Source organism: Coregonus lavaretus (genome assembly GCF_964263955.1).
Source record: "Coregonus lavaretus genome assembly, contig: HAP1_SCAFFOLD_7090, whole genome shotgun sequence".
Classification (NCBI taxonomy): domain Eukaryota; kingdom Metazoa; phylum Chordata; class Actinopteri; order Salmoniformes; family Salmonidae; genus Coregonus; species Coregonus lavaretus.
The window spans coordinates 22,501-28,829 of record NW_028166454.1 but is presented as its reverse complement, the minus strand read 5'-3'; the positions used below and the strand labels follow the sequence as shown (position 1 = coordinate 28,829).

The 6,329-nt window shown below is 45.2% G+C and overlaps 1 pseudogene across 1 annotated transcript in view; it reads right to left on the bottom strand.

Annotated features, from left to right (window-relative positions):
- Positions 1 to 754: 754 nt before the first annotated feature.
- Positions 755 to 6,329, bottom strand: part of LOC311114691 (fibrillin-1-like) — a 25,915-nt pseudogene continuing 20,340 nt past the window's right edge. The window contains exons 19-23 of the transcript in view: positions 6,096 to 6,221; positions 3,498 to 3,623; positions 3,084 to 3,206; positions 2,233 to 2,358; positions 755 to 880 (exon numbers count right to left, since the gene is read on the bottom strand). The product of the transcript in view is annotated as a fibrillin-1-like (transcript). The remainder of the gene's footprint in view (positions 881 to 2,232; positions 2,359 to 3,083; positions 3,207 to 3,497; positions 3,624 to 6,095; positions 6,222 to 6,329) is intronic.

The window sequence follows — 6,329 nt, the reverse complement described above, 5'->3', positions numbered from 1 at the left end:
CAGTCTACCTCTCCCCTCCTCCAGTCTACCTCTCCCCTCCTCCAGTCTACCTCTCCTCTCCTCCAGTCTACCTCTCCTCCCCTCCCCTCCCCTCTCCTCCCTCCTCCTCCAGTCTACCTCTCCTCCCCTCTCCTACCTCCTCCTCCAGTCTACCTCTCCTCCCCTCTCCTCCCCCTCCTCAGTCTACCTCTCCCCTCCTCCAGTCTACCTCTCCCCTCCTCCAGTCTACCTCTCCTCTCCTCCAGTCTACCACTCCTCCTCCCTCCTCCAGTCTACCACTCCTCCTCCCTCCTCCAGTCTACCTCTCCTCCAGACTACCTCTCCTCTCCTCCAGTCTACCACTCCTCCTCCCTCCTCCAGTCTACCTCTCCTCTCCTCCAGTCTACCACTCCTCCTCCCTCCTCCAGTCTACCACTCCTCCTCCCTCCTCCAGTCTACCTCTCCTCCAGTCTACCTCTCCTCTCCTCCAGTCTACCACTCCTCCTCCCTCCTCCAGTCTACCTCTCCTCCAGTCTACCTCTCCTCTCCTCCAGTCTACCTCTCCTCCCCCTCCTCCAGTAATGTTTAAGAGAAGCTAATGAAACAACAACAAAGGAACAAACTATCATCTAATCTGAGGCATACGTCTGACATCAGAGCATGGTGATCTCATCAAAGTGTGTGTGTGTGTGTGTGTGTGTGTACACATATCTGTCTGTGTGTGTATGCGTGTCTGTCTGTCTGGCTGTCCGTGTGTGTGTGTGTATATGTGTACCTGTGCAGCCGGTGGTTCCCTTGCGTACGGAGTAGCCCTTGTCACAGTGGCAGATAAAGGATCCCTTGCTATTTTCACAGTTCCCACTCAGACAGATGTTAGGGTTCAGCTCACACTCATCCACATCTAGAGAGAGGGAGAGAGAGAGAGAGAGAGAGAGAGAGAGAGAGAGAGAGAGAGAAGAGAGAGAGAGAGAGAGAGAGAGAGAGAGAGAGAGAGAGAGAGAGAGAGAGAGAGAGACAGAGAGCAAGAGAGAGATGATCAGTGAAAAGGGTGGAACAGCAGATTTCCAAATGTGGCACAGGACCTGGACCAGGAAACCTCAAATAGAAGAAAGTACATATCCATTCATTGTTTATTGTTCCCAAACATCTTATTCCATGTTTATAACAGCCAGTGATGGGTGTATCATTACTTGTATAACTACTTGTGTTACTAGCTTTACTACAGATCTCTCTGAAAGCAGCATGGAGTGGGCAGACATGTCCTTTCTCCTCAGACACACTTTCAGGCCTAAAAATAAAACCTCCAGAAAGAGTGTTTATTCTGACCAAAAAAGGACCCCTGCACTGCCCTGCGCTGTGTGTAGACTTAAAGTGTGTGTGTGTGTGTGTGTTTACACTCAGCGAGAGCCCCTACTTTAACGCCAGTCTTACATCCGTCTTGTCATATTCTTCATTTTCACTCAGTAAAAGCAGACATCTGAATGTCAAGCATTCCTATCTGACTGACACACAGACACACAAAGTCATATTATTTTCATGAGTCATATCTTGGACAACCTTTATGCTAAATATATTGTCAGGATAAATCAATAGAAATGTTGATGCAAAATGATAAATATTAGATTTATTGTGTTTCTGCTAGTTCCCCTGTGTGTCTGAAGGAACAGGGAACATTGGAGATGTAAATCACAACTAACAACAATACTGAATACATGTCACACCATTCAAAACTAACAACAATACTGAATACATGTCACACCATTCAAAACTAACAACAATACTTAATACATGTCACATCGTTCAAAACTAACAACAATACTGAATACATGTCACATCGTTCAAAACTAACAACAATACTGAATACATGTCACACCATTCAAAACTAACAACAATACTGAATACATGTCACATCGTTCAAAACTAACAACAATACTGAATACATATCACACACATTTTTCTGCTCTGCTGATTTGTCAGTGTGATACTATGTACATGTATGTGAGAGTTTACCCACACAACTCTACTTGGGGCTGTTAGGTAGTTTTAGTTCTTGAAGCAGTGGGGTAGTCCCACTCCTTTCCTGTTGTTTTGTATTGATTAGATAGGAAAGTGAATGACTGACAGGAAAGGTAGGAGTAGAGGGGACAGGCTGTGCTAGAATAGCAGAGGGTCAGATTCGAAACCCACGCTCACAATGATACATGTATTGTGGAGGCAGTGACTTAGACCGTTAGACACAGGTAGGTTAGTTACCCAGACAGGTCTTCATATCTTCAGAAGACATGAATCCATCGAAGCAGAGACACTGGTACTCTCCTGGAATGTTGGTACACTGGCCTCCGTCACAGACGTCTGGACTGTCCTCACACTCATCGATGTCTGGAGGGAGACAGAATAACAGACACACTCACTAGAACACTCATCGATGTCTGCAACGACAGAATACAACAGACACACATATGTCTGTAACAACAGAAAAGGTCGGAACTGCAGACAGACAGTCTGCTGCACATAGAACAGTTCACATTTATAACAGCTGAGGAAAGGCATCTTGCATAGCTGCTCACCTGGCAACCAACAGTAAACATGATAAAACATGGAGAAATGGTAAAGATTAGTCAACAATGTCCTTCTGTGCTTCTATTGGTTGTACCATTTTGTATTATTTTAGCTGTTGTATCTCTCCCTGGTAACAGAGCCAATGGGAGTCATGTGTTGAGAGGGATGAGACTGTTATCCAATCAAATGATTCACAGTCCTCTCACAGGGCTCTCTCTGGAGGTAGGAAGTCTATGTCTCTCTGTCTAGGAACACTGTATTTAAGAGTTATAGGGCTCTCATTGGCTCCTGGTGAACAAATAGACAAACCGACTCAGGTTGGGTTGAAGTAGGGGTGGAGTACAGAGAGACAGAGAGTGACAGAGACAAAGGGAAAGAGACTGAGACACGAGATACTGAGACAAGTGAGAGAGAGAGAGAGAGAGAGAGAGAGAGAGAGAGAGAGAGAGAGAGAGAGAGAGAGAGAGAGAGAGAGAGAGAGAGAGAGAGAGAGAGAGAGAGAGAGAGAGAGATAGAGAGAGAGAGAATCTAGTAGTCCTACTGACCAGTGCAGGTCCTGAGGTCTGGCATCAGGGCGTATCCAGAGCGACAGCTGCACTCATAGCTCCCCTCTGAGTTGGTACAGAATGTCTCACAACCTCCGTTCTGGATCGTACACTCATCAATGTCTACATGGAGGAGAGAATTAACACACATACATGTTATTACACACACATCATAACAATGAAACATAACTTGAGACACATGCACATAACTCTTCCTATCCTATACATCATGCATTTCTGTAATTTAAGTCTCAAGGATTTGGTCCCCATGGCTACAAACACTGATTCATATGACACAAAAACAAATAGTACTACATCAACACCACTTTTCCTTTTTAAGGACGCAGACAAATCCATATGATAGTTTAATAATAGAGAACTAACAGTGTAGTCATTGGAACAGAGTTGTCTTACCGACACAGGCCAGTCTGTTCTCTGTGGATTTGTATCCAGTATCACACGAACACTGGTAGCGTCCAATCATATTCACACACTGACCGTTTCGACACAGCTTCTCACTCAGTTCACACTCATTAATATCTGTGGAACACACACACACACACACACACACACACACACACACACACACACACACACACACACACACACACACACACACACACACACCCATTAAACACACCATTAATAGCAACGCCCCCACTAAACACAGTTAGTCACATCTTGTCTCTACATCTGGAGATCATTGTGAAGCTGTTTAAACAATAGGTCATCCTTCTCCTTTATTCCTAGAGCCTTCCCTTTCTAAATCAGCTATAAAACATAACAAGAGGCAAGATGGGTAAGCTCCTGAGCTCCTGAGTGGCGCAGTGGTCTAAGGCACTGCATCGCAGTGCTAACTGTGCCACTAGAGATCCTGGTTCGTATCCAGGCTCTGTCGCAGCCGGCCGCGACCGGGAGACTCATGGGCGGCGCACAATTGGCCCAGCGTCGTCCAGGGTAGGGGAGGGAATGGCCGGAAGGGATGTAGCTCAGTTGATAGAGCATGGCGTTTGCAACGCCAGGGTTGTGGGTTCGATTCCCACGGGGGGCCAGTATAAAAGGATATGTATTCACTAACTGTAAGTCGCTCTGGATAAGAGCGTCTGCTAAATGACTAAAATGTAAATGATGAGTCATCAACTCCAACAAACACTCACACACAAACATGCACGAACGCGTGCATGCATACATGCACGCTGGCACACCCACAAACATGCACGAACGCACGCACACATGCACGCACACACACGCTCCAGTCATAGCAAAGCATCAGTCCATTCCAGTGCAGTCATTGGAGTAGCTAGTCTCCATAGCATGTCTGTATAATGTGAAGTGGTCCAGATGGTCATAGAACCAGTCCCACTCTGCATACCTAGCTATCAGCCATCTATCACCCTAATACATCCCATACATTCATATACACATCCAGCCATTTAGCCCACACACTGATAGACACACACACACACACCGAGACACACACACACTAGGGTTTCATATTTTCCAGAGAATCTACAAATTTTTCTTCCCAAGAACATTTCAAGAAATTACCGGGCATCCCGGTATTCCTGTTCAAACTGGATGTGCTATTTAAAATAATATAGTACCAGTGAAAAAAATCTGATATGATTATACCACTGTAAATGGAAAAATATGCACATGAATCTAACATTTTCTTTTTGTATTTGTTGCAATCTAATCAACTCGAAGTTCTCTCAAAGTCACCACACTATTTCATTGATGTAGCCTAGTTTTAAGGTAGCCTACACTCTTAAAAAAAAGGATTTCAGGGTTCTTCGGGTGTCCTTTGTTGAAAGGGTTCTACATGGAACCCTAAAGGGTTCTTCAAAGGATTCTCCTATGGTGACAGCCAACTAACCCTTTTAGGTTCTATATAGCACCTTTTTTTCTAAGAGCGTAGGCCTATGAAGCACTGTTGGCCGACTGGTTAAATATTATGAGGTCTAGTGAAAATGACATTAGTTTGAGCCTACCACACACACACACACACACACACACACACACACACTGAGCGTTGATGATTGATCATGCAGATAGCAGAGCAGAGAAGGCCATAGAGAAGACAGATTTAGACATTTCATGTAACAGTTCCATTTCGGATCACGCTGTTCATAGAAATAATTTATTATAATTTACTGGTTTCTTGCTATTATTTATGCCAGGAAACGAGAATAGGTTTTGGCGGGAAACCCTAACACACACACACACACACAATCCAAGACCCACACCAGCGTACATGCAGGGAAACACACATGCAGCCCCCATCTAGCCCACAGACACTTATTAGAGAAGAAATCTGCTGCTTCCTTAGAGTAGACAAGCCCCTGGCCCAGTCACAATACTGCCACTTCCTTCCTCTCTTCCTTCCTCTCTTCCTTCCTTCATTCCTTCCTTCCTTAATTCCTTCCTTAATTCCTTCCTCTCTTCCTTCCTTCCTTCCTTCCTCTCTTTCTTAATTCCTTCCTTCATTCATTCCTTCCTTCCCCTCTTCCTTCCTTCCTTCCTTAATTCCTTCCTCTCTTCCTTCCTTCCTTCCTCTCTTTCTTCATTCCTTCCTTCATTCATTCCTTCCTTCCTCTCTTCCTTCCTTCCTTCATTCCTTCCTCACTTCCTTCCTTCCTTCATTCCTCTATTCCTTCCTTCATTCCTCTATTCCTTCCTTCCTTACTTCCTTCCTTCCTTCCTATATTCCTTCCTTCTTTCCTTCCTCTCTTCCTTCCTTCCTTCCTTCCTTCATCCCTTCCTCTATTCCTTCCTTCCTTCCTTCCTCTCTTCCTTCCTTGCTTCCTTCCTTCATTATTTCCATCCATTTTTTATTAAACTGATCAGGTTGGGTTGATGAAACTAATAGGTCGGACGCCGTGCTTTAACCTATCCATCCACATACAGATCAGTGAGTAACTCAAGGGAGGAAAGAGGAAGAATGAAGTCTGGAAGTAATGAAACATAGGCCTATGTGACCCTCGGTCTCACACTGATGAACTCATCACTCACCGAGACAGGCGGATCCGTCGGGGGCGATCTCGTGTCCGTCGGGACACACACACTGGAAGCTACCCTCATTGTTCACACACTCACCACCGCGACACAGCAGAGGGTTCCGCTCACACTCATCAATGTCTGGGAGGAGAAAACACAGAGAGAGAGCGAGACAAACACACTCTCACTCTCACACACACACACACACACACGCGCGCACACACAGAAAGACAGACAGAGAAAGAGAGA